The sequence below is a fragment of the Ambystoma mexicanum genome, chromosome 4q, assembly GCF_040938575.1.
Source record: "Ambystoma mexicanum isolate Mex_15411 chromosome 4q, UKY_AmexF1_1, whole genome shotgun sequence".
Classification (NCBI taxonomy): Eukaryota; Metazoa; Chordata; class Amphibia; order Caudata; family Ambystomatidae; genus Ambystoma; species Ambystoma mexicanum.
In genome coordinates, this window is record NC_090928.1 from 1,014,120,886 (window position 1) to 1,014,141,908 (window position 21,023).

Consider the following 21,023-nt stretch of genomic DNA (forward strand, 5'->3'; position numbering starts at 1 on the left):
CTATCACTTCCTGTGACATGGGGTACTATTTGACCCGGGGCCATATTGCCCCTGGATTCCGGTTGATGCTTACAGCCCCTATTCCTTTCAAGAGACCCACATCCTGGGGCCACTGGTCCATATTTATTTAGGGACCCTGTCCAAATCTTCTTGTAAGTGTGCTGGCAGTGTCTTTGTAAGAAATACTCTTTGGGGAACCTCGCTGTGCATTACAACCAACTGATACAGTATACATATCTCAAACACCATTTTCCCTTCATCATCTGCGAAAAGCTGTTTGTCAGTCAAGTTTATCAAGCGCTGTGCTGTGTCAATGCATAAGACAGTACACCATTCAATGCCATCTTCATTTGCACTGTGCAAAATTATCTTCTCTTTCATTGTGATTGCTGCCTCTAATGTATTACAATAGTGGTGCCTGGTGCTACCTCCTTGTAAACTGTTGGCATGAATAGAAATTCTGTGGGTAATCATAATGTGTGGTCTTTGATCCTGGGCACCCACCATAACAGCACTTGCACCCCATAAAGGAATAGCTCAGGGAAAAGTGGTGCACCTCGCAGAGTGCTTTGAGTGCAGAATACTTGTACAACTGCAATAGCATGTGGGTGATACACGTTTGGTATGAAACACACTATGCATTCTTGGGTGAATGAAATGGTCATGTTTAGTTTGCTCATAATATCTCTGCCCAGTATATTAATTGGTGTTTGATTTGAGTACAGGAGTGCTACAACTTCTTGTATGTCTATGGTAAGTGGTAAATCTTCAGTAAAAGGAACTGTTAAAACAGCCCAAAAAAATGCCTGCTTGTCCATTATTTTGCCTGACATAGGAAACCTTCCATAATTAATACAATACTTGGTTGCTCCTGTTTCTACCAAAAACAAGAATATCCTGTTATCTATCTTCACTGCAACCTGTGGTTCCTCGTCCAGGTCTGCAGTTGTTGATAGAACTGTGCATGTCAGAGCCCTCAGTGGGTTGTCCTTTTGGGAATTCACGTGTGTGCCTGAAAATGTGAAAGGGTTACCTGCGTACTGTGGTACTGCACCCTGGGGTAACACATTTTTGTCGCATTGTTGAGTAGGGACTTGCACCTGTACTTGGAGGGGATCTGGTGGTGGGTATTGGAGCAACTGCTACTGTGTAGTGTTCTGCATATTTTGAATAAGTGGGGGCTGTTGCTGGGCGGCGCCTTGTGCAGTTGGGGGAAATGAGGATTGCACCTGCAGGTGTTGCATCTATGTCAGTTGGTGGTAGGGGACAGTATGATAAGCTGAGAACCTACCAGGGCCATAGGGTACCTGGTTTCTGTGCCTACACTCTAGTACAAAGTGTCACATTCTCCCGCAAACCAAACAATGTCCTCTAAACCATGGTCTTACCCCTCCAAGTACAAATACAGCTCTCCCTACCTCTCTGAAAGCCACCCCAACATTGTGATAAATACCCTCCTTGTGGAAAATAACCCATCCCTCTCCCCCTGCCTGCGAGGGGGTGTACTTGTTTTGTCCTTCTGCAGTGTTTGTAATGACTGCTCCTTACATACTGAATTTAGCTAATTACGTTTGTACAAAGTTCTGCCTTATGAGCCTGGTCTACCTTACTTCTCTCCTTGCCCTGCTTTGCTCTGCAATGGTGTACTATGTGGGCTTGTATCTCAGCCTATCCCTTTGTCTAAATACCTATTACATTCCCCAATTCCATCTGAACATCTGTGGGGAGTCCCCTAGACAATAGGTGATAAAAACATGTGGATATACCTATCCCATGATTGTCCCATCTCTAACCGCCACATCTTCTTTATCTGTTGAATATACTGTGCTTTGTCCTGATCTGGTCTCATTGTACGAGCCAGAATGGACTGCATGTCTGATGTGTCTGCGTACATTTCCCTCAGTGCCTTCGAAACATGTGCTTAACAGGTATTGATTGGGTAACTGTCATGTGCTTTGCTGCTCGGTGTTAACCCCACCATAATGTAGAGGAGCAGATGGACTCATTTTCCCTTACTCCTGCCCCCTTACTGTTTTCATATTGGAACAGTTGGGGAAGAGCCCTATATGGGACTTCATGTGTTTTCCATATACCACATCGAGTATACGAGAGGCCATATGCACTCAGACAACTGTATCAAATGTATCCTCAGATTGGAAGAGTGGAAGGATATTGTGTGGAAGGATGTCAGCATGCACCATTGGACATCATGGAGTGCTGAGTGAAATCTGATGAGGACAGAGTGATGTCATGAAGAAGATGTGAGAAGACATGCTGAAACAATATGAAAATACTCAAGAGTGATGATGTAACTGAAGCAACAAAAGAAACAGGTACGGAAGTATGTAGTGATCATATATGCGAAGAAGACACAGTAACTTGCAGAGCAATGAATGTAAATATGCAGTAATGCAAGTTAATAAGACATATAGAAGCTTGAAATAGAAGAATATATAATGTGGCTAGGATGGCCATAATTGGAAGATAGACACCGGCTCATGCAAAGATTCAATCCAGTACCTCAGAAACAGGCCAGGGTTGGAGAGTCAGGAAACACTGGAAAATAGCTTTGTGTGCAAAACAAAGAGGAGTCTATGTTGGCCTGGGATCAAGGATTCTATATTTTAAGAAATAGCTGCAAAGCACAAAGGGAGGCAGAGGAATAAGCCATGAACGTGAGACATATTTCTCTTAGATTAAAGAAGACAAAAATATTTGCAAGAGCCAAGTATTGGACAATTAAACGTGTATAAAATCTATACAACAAAGAGTGACCAAGTATCTTCAGGCCAAAAGGAGCAATGACACCAAGCATAATTAAATTAAATAAGAAGTCAAAATGGACTGATGAGTGACTCAAGCACTTGGGTTTCATTTTGCTTACGTACTGCTAACGAGCAGTGAGAATGCCAACCAATTACTAGGTCTCTGGGGTAACCTGCTATCCAATGTTGCATAAATTATTCTGCTGCTGTATTTAGAGGTAGGTTGAGGTGTGTCTTACATATAAGAGGTAGCCAATGATATACTAACCCTATGTATTCTATAAGTAGATATGTTCCCTTAACCAATCCCTCCCATCAATAGGTTTTACAATTTGTCACATAGGATGACATCATAAATGACACAAATTAGGGTATAGGAACTCTATATAATCAAGGTTGTGTGCGAGTGTGCAAGCATCAGTCAGATGTGTGATGCTGGAAATGCATTGGAGGGACAAGGCCTCCGTATCCTTGTCCTTTACTGCTTTTTATCGTGTGTTCTGTCGTATTTTCCGCGCTGGAGTTCATGGTGGACTCCTGGCGGTACAGCTCTCTCTCTTTTGGTTTTGAGAACGGACCCGTGGGATACCCTTATGGCACCCATGGGTGGGGGTACAACCCTGTGCCCCTATTGTATGTTTTTAGGCACCTGTGGGTGGCCCGCAGAGCAGGGTATGGGCTGGTGGCAGCTCCATGCTGAATTTGACAGGTGCGCTGAGTATCCTCCATTTTGGGATACCCCGGCCCTGCCATTGGAATCAGTTGATTCCTGATGGAAAACAAGATGGCCCCTGTGGCCTCTTGCTTTCTATTACCTATTACATTGTTTTCCAAAGTCCTGGGAAGCCCGGACTCTGTTCCTTCCCCCTGACTGGCTGTTGGGTGGAAGTGCCATATATGGTGTTGTTGTGAAGGCCCGGCCATACTAGCTGGAGCCTTCCCAGTGATTGTATTGTTGGGTGTCTTGACCCACGTTCAAGTTATTATGCTGCAACATTTGGTGCTGTGGGCTTAGAAAATCCAAGATGGCCGAAAAGCCCACATTTGCACCAGAATTCAAGAAAACCGTGCAGTTTGCGCACACCAAAATGGTCGCCTAACCTGCCACCCACCAGTGCGAGCGTGGTGGGCCAGAAGCGCCATGAGTGAAACGTGGTGCCAAAGGAAAAACAGCAGGGCCGGTTAGCTCAAAAAGCGCTTTGAAATCACCTTTGTTTCTCTGAATTGCAAGCTAAAAATGCCTATTTTAAACATTGCAAGATATTCAAAAATCTCACTGCACACCAGCAGACATTTGGCAGAATGTAGTCTTGTGTGCATACAAAATCTGGAAAGATGAAGAGCCCAAAACAATGTTTATAACAAAACTGGCTGAGCTGTGGATGTCAGCAGCTTAACTGAAATTGGATTTAAAGCCACTAAAATCGAAATGTTTAAAATAAATGAGTGACCTACTTTGAGTGTCACATATGTTGCAACTGTTTAAATGTCATAGGGCCTCATTACACGGTAGGCGGTAGGGGTTTACTGATACCGGTAAGGGCACCGGTGCCGGTAAACCCCTACCACCTTACTACGAGTTCCCTTTGCGGGACCCGACTTTAACGCCTGGTTTTTCCAGGCATTAAGGACGGGACCCGCAAAGGGACCTCGGAGCTAATTACGGTACCGCAGTTTGCGGTACCGTAATTAGCACCTTCCCCATTCCCATTATGCCCTATGGGGGCAAAAATGGGAATGGGAAGGGCCTTGGTGAATGGGGAATTACCGCCCCCGCTCACCTTGGAGGAGGGCGGTAATTCCGCCATCCACCAAGGCGAACTCGGTACGGTACCGGCGGCAACCATGGCGCTAATAGCGCCATGGTTACCGCCTACCGTGTAATGAGGCCCATAGTTTTGAACTTAGAATCAGCGTTCTAGCTGCATGTGTAGAAATTGTAAGTTTGATTTGAATGAAGAAAAACTGGGAACAAAAGTGACATTTGGCTGAAGCCTGGCTTGAAGAGATTGAATTCTGCCCGGCAACTACCCCTGACAGGAGTTGAAACTTGCTCAGCCACTGCATTCCCAGGCCTGGCTGCCTTCTGCTGTTCCCACCAAAAGGAGATTACACCTCTCTGATTGAATCAGGGGAGGAGCACCTGGGAGCAGGGAAACAGAACAATGAGCTTTCCTTGGCTCAGGCAAATGTTAAATTAGGGGGGGGTCGTAAATGGCTTCCTCTTGAGAGAAACTGGGAGGGGCAGTGCCTCTGTGAGCAACTTGAGTTGGAGAAAGTGGATAAACCAGAAATTCCACCATGTGCTTTGGGAAACCACACCCCTCTGGGCCAGAGCATAATTTTAAAAAAAGATGGATAATTCATAGTACGGACTTGTCGAAATTATATAATTAATATAATATTCTTGTGATTTTTCTGTGCACATTTTAAGAGGTGTTAGGACTCTGTGGTATGTTCTGGGAGGTAGTAGCGGAAAATAAGGTATTACTCCGAATGTCTGTATGTAAAAAATCTGACACTTTATCATCGGATGCCCATATTCCTTGTGCATGTTTGTGTAAATTCTGGAAAAGTTTAGAGGTTGTGTTCTTGATGAAAAGGACAGAATTCTGTCATAAGTCGACACAACATCTTACAAAGACAGGGATCGGATGGTTTGGTGCTACAGAAAATATGTTAACTGGACATATAATATTAGAACAATGGTACATAGATAAATATGTATTTGGATCAAAAATAGATTTGGGTGCAAATTGACAAGGGGAGTGTTCTTTCTGTATGCCATAAAATTAATGCCTGATGACACTCCATTCCTTCCCCCAATCAAGGGAGAGAGGAGAGCTTGGCCAATGATAAGTTGTGAGGGGCAGGCTTAGTTATGCCCACACACACACCCATTTTCAAAACACATAAAAAGCGACTGCTTTGGGCAGGCAAGACACTCACCTTCCATTTCTTGCAAAGCATTTTGCCGGACGACTTCAAGATCCAGAACTCAACTCCAGATAGATCCAGAACCAAGCCAGAACTTAAAGCAGGGGCCCATCCACAAGCTGAATCCTCTTCAGCAGGCCTCCAAATCTTTTGCAACCAAACTATTCAACAGCCGGGCGAGCTGTTTGATTCTGGCTAGAACCTTGGGCCAGAACCATATCCAGACCCAGAAAGCAGAGCTGTATCCAGAACCGGTAGCAGACCCAGAAAGCCATGCTGTATCCAGAGAGACCAGAACCAGAGAGACCCAGACCAGACCACTGTGAATTGCAGAGCAGAGCTGACCCAGAGAGCTTTGACTTCAGAACCACCCGCCAGGAGTCCAGTCCAAACCTTATCAGACCGTGACGGTCTATTTCAAATTTGTAGTGTGAGTAATCAGTTAGAATTGTGCCAGAACCAATCTCTTAGTTTAAAATAATCTAATTCAAACTATTTTAACCTATTAGAACTGCATCATAAGAAATTGCGTGTCCATCCTGTTGATTCAAAACCTTCCACAGAGCATCTGTCATTCTGAAACTTTAATTTCATTTCTGAAAATCTATCTCCACAAAATCGTCCGTATCTTTGGAACCGTGTGGGCTATTCATTATAGTTATTCCGTAATCGCGCTCGACGCATTCGGAAAAATTGCCGCGAATTGAAAACCTAGCTCCTGTCAAAGATGGCTGTCTTTTGCTTGAACTGCTAAAATTCTTTTTCAACCTGCTAATCCCTCATTGAGCATTGCCAGTGTGACTTGAACTAATCTTAAATAGCTATCGCCTACCCTGAACCTCCGACAGGGAATTAAAAATCATTTTTAGCATATTTTACTTCATTGCCACCACATTTAAAAGGATTTGCCTGCTTTAAAATCATACCTGTTTTCCTCTCAGCTCGCTGGGGGGAACTGGAACTTTGTATTGCATTTGTTTGTATTCCTGAAAATTGTGCGCTCCCCTTCCATCTCCCTATTTTGCATAGGGGGAAGTGAATTGCCAACAGGGGAAAAGTGAACATATTATCTCTTGTGAAACCCTATCAGTTATTTCTGTACTGCATTCTTTCCATCATTGTTTTTCCTTGAAACCATAAAAACATTCTCAGTTACCTTATCCTCCCTATACTAACTCTTAAGTAATTAAATCAGTGTGCTAGTGTAACATCATCTATTGTTGATCACTGTCATATGCCTAAGTGTGCTATCAATTATTAATTTATTCATAAAAGTGATATATATATATATATTGTTTAATTTTTCCAATAAATCTTTTATATTGCAAAACACACCACCTTCTTGGCTCAGTGAGGTCAGGGGGATTCAAAGAGAGGGGCGTTATATAAGGGTTTATCATCCAGAGTATAACTTATCATAGAAATATATAAATAAGGGCTTCCCTTGGGCTTCCTAGATGAGGCACTGACTTAGTGGGATTGCTGAATTGAAGTCACTTAACAGTATGTTGTGGGTACCTCCTGTGGGTGGGACCTGGGTGAATGGAGTGTGTGACCAGTATGCACTTCTTGTTGTGGTTGTCTGGTTTCTGGCATGAGAGACAAAGACTGAGACAGCCCTGCCCGAAACTGGCCTGAATGCAGTGTGTAGTGTTGAATGGCTGGGTACTTGTCCCAATCCACATTCCTTGTTGTGAGTGTCTGAGAGGGAGGAGGATGGCCTGAATGCACTGTGTGCCTGATTGGCTGACTGACTGCATGAATGCCCTTCTGTATGATTGGCTGCTGAGAGTGACCCAGCAGTGTGGATGAGAGACAGAATAGTATATCTGGGGATCTCTCACCACTGGAAATTGTTCAGAAGCGTTCAGAAGCTGTGTCTTCACATTAAGAGTAACTGGAACTGCTGATCCTCGACGCCCAGCTGGAAGAAGAAGACTTGCTGTTGCATTTGCTTCGACCGATCTGAAAGCTGCCGAATCAGTGGCAGACTGATCCGAGAGAGGACCTGTTAAGGCGCCCTCTTCTCGTGCTCCGAGGGACCATCGAGCACCGCTAAAACCTTCACCGAAGCTCCCTGGAAGTCAGACCCTCGAAAGGCTGCTGACCCGAGACGGGACCGCTGAGGAGAACAAAGCAAAGCACCCGAACTTTGCCGCTGTCGAAGTCCAATGCCGTCGACCAGGGTTCGCAGGTTTGTGTAACCGCTGGAGGCCCGTCGAAGTTGTGTTACCCAGCCGTGGGGACCACTTGACGCTGTGCCGCCGATGATCGGAGCAGCCCGCTCCTTTGCCTAAGAACATTCTGAATCCAAGGACTCCCTTGTCCGCAATGTCGACCGCTTTGTCTTGCCGGAGAAAGTCGAGGACGACCAACGCACCGAGGAGAATCCGCCGGTGGGTTTCCCGCTACCTCGCGACCTCAAAGACTTCGACGACTCGACGCCCTCGCTGGGCCACAGGTCTTCTGAAACTCTTTGCGGTCCTGAACAATCTATCGCTGAGGTGCCCCGCACACCTCATCTTCGCAGGACATCGCTGACGAGCACCGCCTGGATCGACATCGGGGTCTCGGCACCCTTGAAATTCTCATCGCCGCCGTCAACGACAACTTCACCATCTTCAACGCCTCTCGACGATCTGTGGCTCCTGCTTTAAAGGGAGTCACTCAAGAAGTATCCTTTGACGCATCTTCTAAGAACTCTACTCCACCAGGTACATTGGGGGGGTAAAACCTTAATAGGAGGAAATAAGGCTATTGAACAATATATGGACTGGGCTTGTGCTATATATCTTTATTTTACAGGTTGCCCAGATAGGGGGGATCTACACACAGAACTGTGTCTAAAGGTAGAGGCCAGTAATCTGCCTACTGTTTCAACCATCTTACGTTCCTTCCTATCTCTATCGCTGGTTTCCTCGTTATTGATCTGTGTGATATTTTAACCATACCGTTGATGCACTTTAATGAGATTTGATAACATTGGTTGTACCATTTTAGAATTGTATATATTTATCATTGTTGATTTTCGAGTACAAAGTGCGTTATTGTGATCGTGTACATACCTTTGAATATTAATTATATAAAGACTATGTTTTCAGTGATACAGTGTGTGGACATTCCTTTGTGGGGGTTCGGGGACTACACTGTACTTAAGAACCAGCCTGCATCACCTCCCGAGAAGCTAGGCCTTGATTGCTCGTCCATTGCTACCAAATGAGAATCTTGGCTGGGGTCCTCTTTGCCTCTCCTCTACCATATAGAGAGCGGAAGTACAGGCACCCCCCACCAGTACTTCTTCACAAGATGTCTGCCAGTTTTCACAGCATTATTAAATTGAGAATGAAGTAGTACTTTGCCATATTCTTTGAGTCTGTCCAATTATTTGGTCTGAGATCTTTATTGGTAATCCCATCCAAACCAATAGATGCTTCAAGGTGCTAGAGCACAATATCCTGCTTTTTTTCAAAGTCTGTCTGCCTCTTCATCCAATAAAGAGGCAAACAAACTCTTCATATCTCCTACAGCTAGGGTAGTCCCTGCCACCCTTTTCTCAAGGACATATATGCACTTGCCTACCTCTGCTGTGAGGGATAGAAAGCTGATCATTAAATGTTTCTTATCCATGTTGGGTCAAAGCACGTACTGCGACCCCCCTTGACCCATTTGCTTACGGGGGAAACTGTGCTCCTTGTTCTTGAGGCTGCCCGGTCTTCCCCCGCCTCTTACTCTTTGCTACCGCTATTCTATTGGACTGTCTCCATATCTGGTCAGCCCATGAAACTATGTGCTCTGTGTCCTCTGTCACCAACCTTTCATCATTGTCTTCCGCTTCCCCATTGCTACTTACTGAGTCACCATCTATCGATTCTAGGGTGGGGAGGTCTGGGTCTTTAACAGTTTCACTATCAATTTTAAACAAAATCTGCCCCATCTTACACTGGTCAGTGGGTACTGCTGTGCACCGCCCCTCCTCATTTTCCCATGTCACCTTTGCTAACTGTGCTTCTGCTTCTTTCAATGTATCTTCTATCTGCCTTTGTGCATTTTCCCCTATTTCTGAAAGTAATGGGCTTGTTAAAGTGTCTGTTGATGTTTTCCTGGGAGCATCTGCTGGTTTCTTTGTTGGCCCTTTTTCATCATCAATGTCAGGTGCACAACAGGGATTAGTAAAGCCTGCAATGTGCTGTAGAGGAAATGACACATAAAGACGTGGGGCGGATGCCACCCTAATCACCTTCTTCGTTCTGTCTATGTTGTTATCAGTGGTGTTCTCCTCTTTCTCCAACATGTTCCAAAATTCCAATATGATTTGTCTATTCTTCAATTTTTTTCACTTTGTCTATCAACAATAAGTCTGTGTACATGTGCTCTAAAATTCTAAAATATCTTTTGCATGCATGCCCTCTGCAGGCTATGGTTTAAACATTCTTCCTGAGGTCCCCTGTACCCACTCTGTGTGGTACTTTAACATTTTATCCCTATACTGCGGAAGTGCCTTGCACATATGTTCCAATCAGGTATCCATAATGCCAATAAATTCCACTCCTCCCTATTCAATATCTAGAGACAATATTCCAGCATCATTGTATACTCCCCAAACCTCTATGTTCCTTCAATAAAGCAATTTTGCAAATAATCCAGTTGTCATAAGTTGTTTTTTCTTTTATTTCCAGAGGCGCTTGCACCCGCACATTAACCTCTATTCTTCTTACACATTTCTCATACAAAACAAACCATCCACATCTCAAAAAAGCAAAAACCTCTAAATACACCACTCCAGCAACTTCAAGCAATAATATTTACCATACCTTCCTCTCCCACTCCGACAGAGGGATCCCTTTCTACTTCTACACAGCACTGTCTTTTCCCTTATCAGAGGAAATCTCACATCAATTCACAACTCTATTCTATTTATGATGTCAACTTCCCTCACACCAGGGGAGCTTCACCTCAACATCTCAATAAAAACTGCATGCAAAACTACACAACATCCCCTTTCCCCACCTTCGAGGAGTTCCCTTTCACTTAATCTACTAGTCAATATTATAAAAAATCAAAACAAAACATCCACATTACTGTGTTTCATGCAAGCGTGCACCCATGTTATATGCCCTCCGAGTTCCCTCAAAGTTGAGTCTCCCTGCTCAACTGCCTGTGGCACCGAGAAAAACGGCCCACCCAGGGCATCAGGCAGACCCTTGGGTAACTCAGCATCCACTCCGCTCTTCGGTTTGTGTACAAAAGAACTGTTCTCTGAAGGCTGGTGCAGTGGCCCAGTGCATGTGGCAGGGGGCACCCCAGATCCTCTGGGGCAATGGAGAGCACACTGGGCCCTCCAAATGTAAACAGCCAATTCCCCAAAGTAATCCAAAGGTAATGAAGAAGTAGTCAGAAAGAGAGTGCATCAATTACAAGACAAAACATCTTTATTTGCAAATAACAGCAGGGAGAATCAGACAGCTTCGTGAAACTGAACTGAAAAACATCTAAACACACCCACACGGGGCCCCAATATTTATAGCTGAAAACCACAAAATTAACATATTAGGAAAATGGATCAATAATTCTAATTCTAACATTTCCATGATTTACTCGTCACTCAGCCTCTAAAGAACACTATAAACTAAGCAATATAATTGGAAGTTTTGTTTCTCATGACCATCGAAATACCACCCTTCTAACATGACATAATTGCATAGACACCACAAAATACATTGTTTCAATTGGTCGGTATCCTTTACATTGTAATTGATAAGAAGGTTTTATTCTAATTGGACAATTGCTTTCCAGGTAGCCTTGACTGTAGCATCCCACCGAGACAAACCAATCATGCAGTGAGCAGAAATCAATAAGGTCAAAACATTGCTACATCCCACGGAGTATCACAATCTCTTTCACCAATTAGGCCTTTTGGCCTCCAACCCTCACACCTGCTCATTCTGTGACTCCCATTTCGATACACGTTGCAACTTCTGGAATACAACCTTCAACTTATCTTCTCACAATGAATAGCTGCATGGAAAAACATGACTAAGGCCCTGCTCTTGGAAATTAATTTTGCCTATATATTTGTTTTACCAAGGCACTTTACCACTGGACCACTTTCAGTAGGGGTGCTGTGCTCACAATCTACTTCTAGGTTTTGGCAATGCTGCTGTCTGGCCCTTCTCACATAACTCACGGTGTCATTCACAAGCATTCTGTATTCATTTGTTAATCGTCTGAGAAGGCACCTGCTATCTCGAGTCTCGTTTAATGACCCTGAGAACTACTTTTCTTGCAACAATGAACTGGCAACTATTCAGGGCCCCGCTCATCCCTGACCTTAGCTACCTGAAGCTTTCTGTCTAATAACAAGAGTACAATCCAGCAAATTAAGCAAAATAACCATGGCTCAAAAATCCAGCCTAGCTCTCTAGAATAACATCTATCACTGCTTGGAGAGGTTTTGTTCTAACATGGCAGGCCTCTTGCTCGTTATGGCCACTAACACCTAAACTAATAAAACACAATCTTTATTATATGAATAACTTCCAACTACAAAACATTGTTTAGCCATAAAAGTGCGATAAAAAAAATACTTGCCAATGTGTTAAAAAATAATGTGTTGCTACACAATGCTTTACTGTGCAGCAAACAACCTAAAATGTCCTATGGTGTGGCAAAATGACTTGCATTCCATTTATAGTGCACCCTACCAAAACCCTGTGACATCTACATCAGCGTTAGGGCCTAACATATTTGCTAAACGAGTTTTCTTAACTTATATATTCTGCACACGATTGGGACGGGGCACTTACATATCTACAAATTGACTAATTCCCTGCAGAAGTACAAGGATGAGTAGAAGCTAAAGTGCCCACTCAGCCCTTCTTCAAACCAAGAGTTAACACAATCAAAAAGGTAAAACAGGTACAATTGAGAGATATTACTGCTTTGCCTTTTGTGGTAACATGGGCCAAAGGAAAGCTATACTCTCAAGAGGGGTGTGAATGTGGTTCTTTAGCAACTCAAACAGAAAATTATAACAGTCCAAAATAAAGGAATGGTCAACCAAGGTTTTATGAAATATACACTTTAATCAAACAAACCAACTACAATAATAAGTAACTAGAAAATACTGTAAAAACCCACCCCTGTAGAAGGAACACAGAATATGCAAAGATAGAACAGATGCAGCACTATGACCAGGCTTCTCTGTGTCATTCACAGGTTCATTCTGGTTCGAGAATCTGTTGATTGCAGATGACCAGTAGCAATCTGCTGTAGAGTCAGGTTTGAACGGCAGGTAACTGTGGCTTTATGATATGATATGATCGCTTGTTTATTTATATAGCGCCTATACACAATGTGTTTCAAAGCGCTTTGAAGCATCTACTCGAGCGGTGCTGACCTGGCAGTCAGCAGGTTCAGTTTGGCAGTTGCATCTCGATGGTGACGAACTGGAAGCAGGATGTGCAGGCAAGTCAGGCTGATGCGCAGGCTTGGAGGTCTCTGTTTGTGGGAAACCAGTCTCTGGTTGATTGATTTACAGAAATGGTGATGAAAATGCTGGCATTCCGAACGGTGCTCCAAAATATGCAATGATGAACTTCACATGGCGCAGTGTGGCGGTGAACAGAGTCGAAGTGGCAGAAGTGTGGAGGACTTCAGAAAGAATTGCTTGCCCAGCAGAGTCCAATTAAATCTTCCTCAAGTGTTGGCATCCAAAAAATGATTCAAAACTATTAAAATAAATGGTTCAAGACCCCTTCATTTAAAGGTTAACGTCTGCAGGTGATTGACATAAAGCTAGCCCACCTCAGTGGTCCAATCACTGTTATTAAAATGATTGAACTTTGCCCTTCTGACATCACACCCAAAGTGCATTGCTCAAGAGGAAGTGCAGGGGACAGGAATGAGAGAGAGAAGCAGAGTGAAACAAGATGGCGAAGTCTTCTTCCACTGTACAGAGCCCTTCTGTCTACTTTAACCCAATCCCTTCCCTTCTCGCTAGGAACAAAGACTTTAGATGCAGCACCCTGGTGTGAGGCTTTTCCATTTGAATGTGTGAGCTCCTTTAATACCTGAGCCCAGCACAGCTGCCTGTTGTGTGGCTGACTCTGGTGTAGGGTGTTACCTGCCCTCACAAAGAGATAAAAGAAGAGGCATGGCCATTCAGAATACTGTTGTGGGGTGAAATATAGCCCCTGAATGCCATAGTTATTTGTAAAGGCCCATTGAAGTATAAGGCTAGCACAGAAATGCTGATGTCAGACATGAGGCCTATTGAACCAAAAACAGGCCTAAATCTCAAAGGAAAGACAATGGGCTTAAATCTCAAAGCTGGGAAGATATGCCCAATGCATTTCATCAAGGAAAAGAAAGACATGTGGCTAAATCCATGGAGAGCTGCACTTTTACTTAAAGAGACAGAAGGCAGCGGGTACAATATATTTATTCAACATGAGACTGTGATCCTGAAATTGTAATTGAAAACACACTTCTTGCATTTACAAGAAATAAAAGAATTTCCTTTTTTGTTTTTCCTCATCCGAATGACAGTATGCAGACAGAAGTGCTCACTAGACTTTCAGAATTTGAACATGGTTTTCTCATATAACTGCCCAATACATATGGACAATCCAGAAGTGATATTCATGTATTTTTCAATATGTGAGATTAAAGAAGTACATTACACCTTGATATAAGGCCCAGGTGCCTTATAAAATGTTATGTAAAATGCAATGTATGTCAGTTTAAAAGCCATTGCTTGCAGAATTTGTACATGCAGCCGGTCATTTCTCCTAAAGGTGAAACTTAACCTTCAAGACCTTTCCTCTGCTGTCCTGGAGAGAGAGGTCTGGTTATCAACCATCGGTCAGGGCCATCACTTAAAAATATAGAAAGGAATGCACTGCTTAGAGTTAAATCACAGTGGAAACAGATGTGATATGATATGATATTTCATTTATATTGCGCTCGTACACAGCTGTTTCAGAGCGCGACCAGGCAAAGGGAAGGGGAACAGGGGAAGAAAACAAAAAAGAAAACTACGATCTTACTAGGCCCAGTGACATTGAGAACGTGCAAGTGCATGTGGAAGTATAAAAAGGGGATAGTGCATGGGAAGGCGGAGAAATTGGAAAGTTCAGAGCATAGAAGAGAACAAGATAAATAATAAGTAAATAAAAAAATAAGGTGATCAAGAACAATGGTAGTGTAGCCTGTGAGTGGCAAAGTGCAAGGTTAGTCAGATAGGGTGTATCTGATAAGAGCAGAAGAAGAATGGGGGGGCTGTATGGGTACAGATACAGGCCCCAGTGCAAGGAGTGGCAAGGGGGCAGTGTAAGAGGGTGGAAGGGTAAGCAGGTACCTGGGCCCGAAGGACAGGGAGTGGCCAGGTGTGACCGTACCGAGAGAGAAAGCAGATCAACAGGGGAGAAGAGGGGCAAAGGCAGAAGTGAAGAGGAAGGTCTTGAGGAGCTTCCGGAACCATAGATGGTTCTCCTGACGTTTCAAGGTGGCAGGGAGGCAGTTCCAAAGGGAGGCCCCAGCCGAAGACAGAGATCTGCCCCCAGCTCATTTCTTTGTAAAATGACTGACCCTGAGGCAGTTAGAGGTAGAGGAGCGAAGGGCTGGAGAGGGAAGGCATTTACGGACGGAGGCATTTTGGACCCAGGCCCGAGAAAGCCTTGTGGACAATGCAAAGGGTTTTAAATGTAATCCTTGTATCCGCTGGGAGCCAATGATGGGATTTCAGAGCTGGACAGATACAATCCCAGGGCTTGAGGCCAAGGACAAGCCTTGTTGTCCTGTTCTGGATTAGTTGTAAAGGGCAGAGAGTGGAGGCAGGTAGATTTAGAAAGAGGCTGTTACAGTAGTCCAACCTAGAGAGAATCTGAGCTTGGGAGACAGTGAGCTTCTGAGGGAAGGAGAGGAAAGGAAGAGTGCCTCTAAGAGGTGCAATAAGAAGTTAGACATTTTAGAGACGTCAGAGATGTGTGCAGAGAAGGAAAGTGTAGCGTCAAAGATGACCCCAAGGTTCTTAGCTTCGCAGGTAAGGGCAGGAGGAGGGCCAAGGTAGGCCGGCCAGAGAGTGATGGGAAAGGATGGAGAGGGTGCACCAATGAGGAGTATCTCAGTTTTGTTGACATTTAAACAAAGATCATTGGTGGCACACCAATTTTGAATGGCGATTAGACAGTCAGAGATGAGGGAAGGAGAGGAGGTGGCTGAGCGAAGCCTGAAAATGAGTTGGGTGTCGTCTACATAGCTCTGGAAATTTTAGCAAAAAATGGATTTGCAGTAGGCGAGAGTTGCCAAGTATTGGTTGAAAAGCCAGGGCGAGAGGTTAGACCCCTGGGGAACACCACAGGTAGAGAGGGAGATAGAAAAGAGGAAGGACCCAAGTTATACCTGTAAGGGTTGATCAGAGAGAAAGAAGGTCAGCCAGGGCCTGATCAGTGATACCCAGGTTGTCACTTAGATGATTGAGAAGGGTGGTATGGTTGACCGTATCGAAAGCAGAGGAGAGATCAAGTAGGATAAGGACAGAGGGAATGTTAGAGTCAAGGTTGGAGAGCAGGTCTTCACAGATGTTCCGGAGAGCAGTTTCCGTACTTCTGGCAGCTCTGAAGCCGGATTGGTGATCATGGAGAGAGCCCACAGAGTCAGAATGAAGGTTAAGATAAGAGATGGCAAGCTTTTCCCAGAGCTTACCGAAAAAGGGAGTAATGGAAATTGGACGATAGCTAGCTGGACAAGAATGTTCAGCTGTGGATTTGGGGTTGAGGAGGGATGCGTTGAATATGAGGGTGTGGGTGAAGTGCAGTGTGAAGAGTGTGGCTCATCCGGTGCGTGAATGTTTGAAGTATAATTGGAGGTTTCACTACTATGGGGACCGGTGGAGGAGGAAGGGGGGCACTTTGGGGTTTCACATGTGGGAGAAGGGGGTGCAGTGGGGTGTGGGCGAGTTGTTGGCTGTGACGGGTACGGATTTGGTGAGATGGCTGATGTGGATGATGGGGTCTCCAAAGGTTTAGAGTTGGCGAGTGTGGTGTCGAAGAAGCAGTGTTTGCGGGGTGAGATCAAGACTTTGGGTCAGGCGTATGTGGCAGGGAAGGAAGGATGTAAGGTGTTCACGGATGGTTCGAAAGATCCTATGTCTGGGAGAGTGGGTATGGCGTATTATCTGGAAACCACTGGGGAGTATAAAGTGGGGCGACTGACGAATGATGTGTCTATTTGTACGGCTGAGTTGGTGGCGATTTTATTTTTGCATTGGCGATTGATAGGGTGTGTGAGTTGGGGTATGAGAAGGTGGTGGTGTTCTCGGATTCATTGAGTGGGTTGCAGGCGATTGTGGCAGGGGATGGTGATAGGAAGGATGTGATTTTGGACATCAGGAGGAAGATTGATCGGTGTGTGCGTGGGGGAATGGATTTGGAGTTGGCATGGGTCCCCAGTCACAGTGGCATTTTGTAACCGCTGGAGGCCCGTCGAAGTTGTGTTACCCAGCCGTGGGGACCACTTGACGCTGTGCCGCCGATGACATGGCATTTTGGGTAATGAGTTGGTGGATCTGGCGGCGGGTGAGGGTATGAGAACGGGAGCGGTTGATGTGAGGTTGCCTTTGAGTGTGGATGAGGTGAAGGCTGTGGTGGTGAGACGGTCATGGATGAGTGGCAGGAGAGGTGGGTGAGTGGGGTGAAGGACAGGTGGATGTTTGGTGTTCGTGGGAAAGAGTCGGTGAAGGTGGATGCGGGGAGTCTGGAATGGAGGAGGGGGAGGAGGTGATGCTGAATCGGTTGAGGATAGGGCATGTGGGGCTGAATGACTGTCTGTTTCGAGTGGGGAAGTGTGAGTCGAGGGACTGTGCGGTGTGTGTGGTGCCTGAGACTGTGGGACATTTTCTGCTTAGGTGTGAGAGACATGTTGAGGAGAGAGAATTGATGAGGGTTCGGTTGTCTGCGCTGGGTGTGGCTGAGCTGAGTGGGAAGGCTTTTCTGGGAGGTGACGGGGTGAGAGGCAGGAGGAGGAGCAGTGTGATGTTGGATTTTGTGAGGCAGATGGGGCGGTGGGAGGAGTTGTGAGTTTATGTGAGCTAAGTATTGATTGGTGGGTCTGGTGCACATCATCCTTTAGGATGGGGAAGCGTCTGCGTGGGTCCGCCCACGCATCCGATAATTAAGAAGAAGAAGAAGAAGCTGTGGGTTTCTTGAGGAGAGGATGCACAAGGGAGTGCTTCAGAGGGGAGGGGAAAGATCCAGAGACGAAGGAGAGGTTGCAGAAATCAGCAAGGTCTGGTGCGAGGGTATCAATGTGGTCCTTAATGGTTTTAGAGGAACAGGGATGGATCTGTTTTGATGAGGCTTTCATAGATCGGACTTGTCTAGTGACCTCATTAGGGGAGAAAAGAGGAAAGGCCGAGAAAGAGGGAGGGGGATAGCTGAGGGTGGATCAACAAGCAGAGAAGGGGAGGGGAGAGGAGTGGGAGAGGAGGAGAGTGTGGACAAGATATCCTTGGTTTTAGAGATAAAGTGTGAGGCAAGGTCATTGCAAAGAGCCTGAGAGGCGAGAGGAGAGGTGGATACTGCAGCAGGGTTGGCCAGCTCCTTGCAGATTTTAAAGAGTTCGGCCAAACTGTTCGATGCCGCAGAGACATGGGCTTTTATGTGGACTCTCTTCTTGGTGTGTACAGAGAGTCGGTATTGCCTTTGGAGCAGGCGGCAAGCCAGTTTATCAGAGGATGAACATGAGGCCCTCCATTTCCTCTCGGCCACCCTACACTTACATTTAAGTGTAGCTAGGTCAGAGTCATACCAAGAATTGCACTTAACTTTGGGATTCAAACAGATCCTCATGAAAGGGGCAAGAGCATCAAGGGTAGCAGAGATGGAGGAGTAGAGCAGAGACAGGGCTGTGTCAGGGTGTGAGCCAGCCTGGAGTGAAGGAAGGGGTAATAAGATGGCAGCGAAAGCCTCAACTGACAAGCGCTTCATGGGCCGGATGTCCGAGAAAGTGGCTGGCAGTCTTGGGGCAGGCTTGGATTGAGGGGAGGGGATTGGGTTATGAGAGGAGAGGAGACAGTGATCACTCCAGGAGAGAGGAGTGATGAGAGGGGAATATAGGTGAGGTCAGAGGAGATCAAGACATCAAGTGTGTGACCAGCAGAGTGAGTCGGGCCAGAGGGGAGGATAGAGAGGGAGAGTGAATCGCAGGGGTTGTGAAATAACACAGATGAGGAACAGGGAGAATCAAGATGGATGTTGAGATCACCAAGGAGGAGGAGTTGAGAGGTAGAGGCCAGGAGGGCAGAGGTGAGGTCTGCCAACTCAGAGAGAAAAAAGGTGAATTGACCAGGGGGCTGGTAGAAAGTAGCAATAGTAAGGGAGTGGCTAGGAGAGAGACAGAGCCTACAGACAAGGCATTCGAAAGTGGAGTAGGTCTGAGTGGGGGTGATAGAGGTAGGGATCCACTCAGGGAAGATCAGGGCTACACCCCCACCGGGTCGGGTGGATCTGGGGGTGGAGAGGATCTTGTAGCCATCAGGGAGGAGAGTGTCAAAGCTTGTGACAGAGCTGGCCGTGAACCAAGTATCAGAAAGACCAAGGACATCAAGGTCAAGTTCTTCAAGGAGGTGGCAGGTGTCAGAGGAGTGTTTGACAGCAGAGCGAGGATTGAGGGTGGCAAGATGAAGAAGGTTGTCAGCCTTAAAGTCCTTCCGGGGAGGGGTACAGATCAGAGGTACGCCCTGCGGAGGTGTGGAAGGAGTGTGAGATGGGGCAGAGGAGGAAGGGGAAAAGGGCAAGGTAGCCAAGGGAGGTGAGTAAGGGACAGCTGGAAATGAGAGGAAGTTCATGAGGCATGGGGACCAACTATCAAAGAGACAGAGATTGGCCTGAGGGCCTTGCACCATGACAGTGCCATTTAGGTAGACATTAATGATGACTCTGGAGGAGTCAAAAGAATCCATAAAGACTTCCCAGCGGGTGCCACCATTAATGGGAGAGGAGGATACAGGTCAGAGAACAGAGACCATATGAGGGGTCCAAAGATCAGGAGAAGGAACGACAAAGAGGATGTCGGTGAGGGTTTGTCTGGCAGAAGCGCTGGATTAGGTATCAGCAATGGGGAGACCTGGGTTGGACGCCAAGATATCCTTTTTAAATTTCTTCTTGCCGGACTTCGTGAGAAGGGAGGGATAGTTGATAGTAAAGCAGTTTGAGTAGATAGGAGAAACAGATAGCACCATGGGGAGGTAGAGAGGGGGTATTGGGGGAAATATGCAAGTGCAACGGTAAGGAACAGTCACTGGACAAGCAGGTTATATTTGAGGGCGAAAGTGAAATGAGAAACACTCCCAAATTTGCTTACAGAAACACACCCAAATTTGACTTTCCAAAACACACCCACATGTGCACACTGAAACACACCCAAATTTGCTTATAGAAACACACCCAAATTTGACTTTCTAAAACACACCCAAATTTGACTTTCTAAAACACACCCAAATTTAACACACCCAAATGTGACTTTCTCAAACACACCCAAATCTGAATTTCTAAAACACACCCAAATTTGACTTTCTAAAACACACCCAAATTTTCATACAGAAACACACCCAAATTTGCTTACAGAAACACACCCAAATTTGACTTTCTAAAACACACCCAAATTTGCTTACAGAAACACACCCACATTTTGTTTTCTAAAACACACCCAAATTTGACTTTCAACGGCAAATGCTAAGGCACCAAATGTAAGCGAAATGAAGTAAGAGTAGAGGTGAGTGTAGGAGCGAGAGCATTGAATAGCATATCAGGGAGAATGGTTGGAATAGGCAGAAGGGAGAGTGAAGCTGCAGGAGGGGAAGAGAAAGGATAAAAGGTGGCGAGAGCTAAACCCAAGGAGAGGAAAGTAAGAGAGGCATTGGTAGTCCAGTTACATGGCTGAGTAGGCTGGCAGTCCCAGGAGAGGGTCCAGGGGGTCGGGATGTTGCAGTAGCATCATGTAGCGTCCCGGTAAGCGGACAGGGAGCAGACAGGGGTCTTTGAAAACAGGCCAGCTCCCGCATCCCGGTAGACCCTGATTGGAGGATGAAAGTGCAGGCAGCCAAAGGGCAGGGGTGAAGGAAGGCAACACAGCCTCAGGTGCAGTCAGGCAGCCATTTTAGAGGTGGTTTCAAAACAATGCAATGCTGACCAAAGATTCATGAAGAGTGCACAAAAAATGGAATGTGATTTCAATGCTGTGCTTCCAGAGACATGCGCTGTAGTTGGTAAGCGCAAAAAAGGACAGTATGCACACATTTCACTTTTTGCATTTTCACATTTG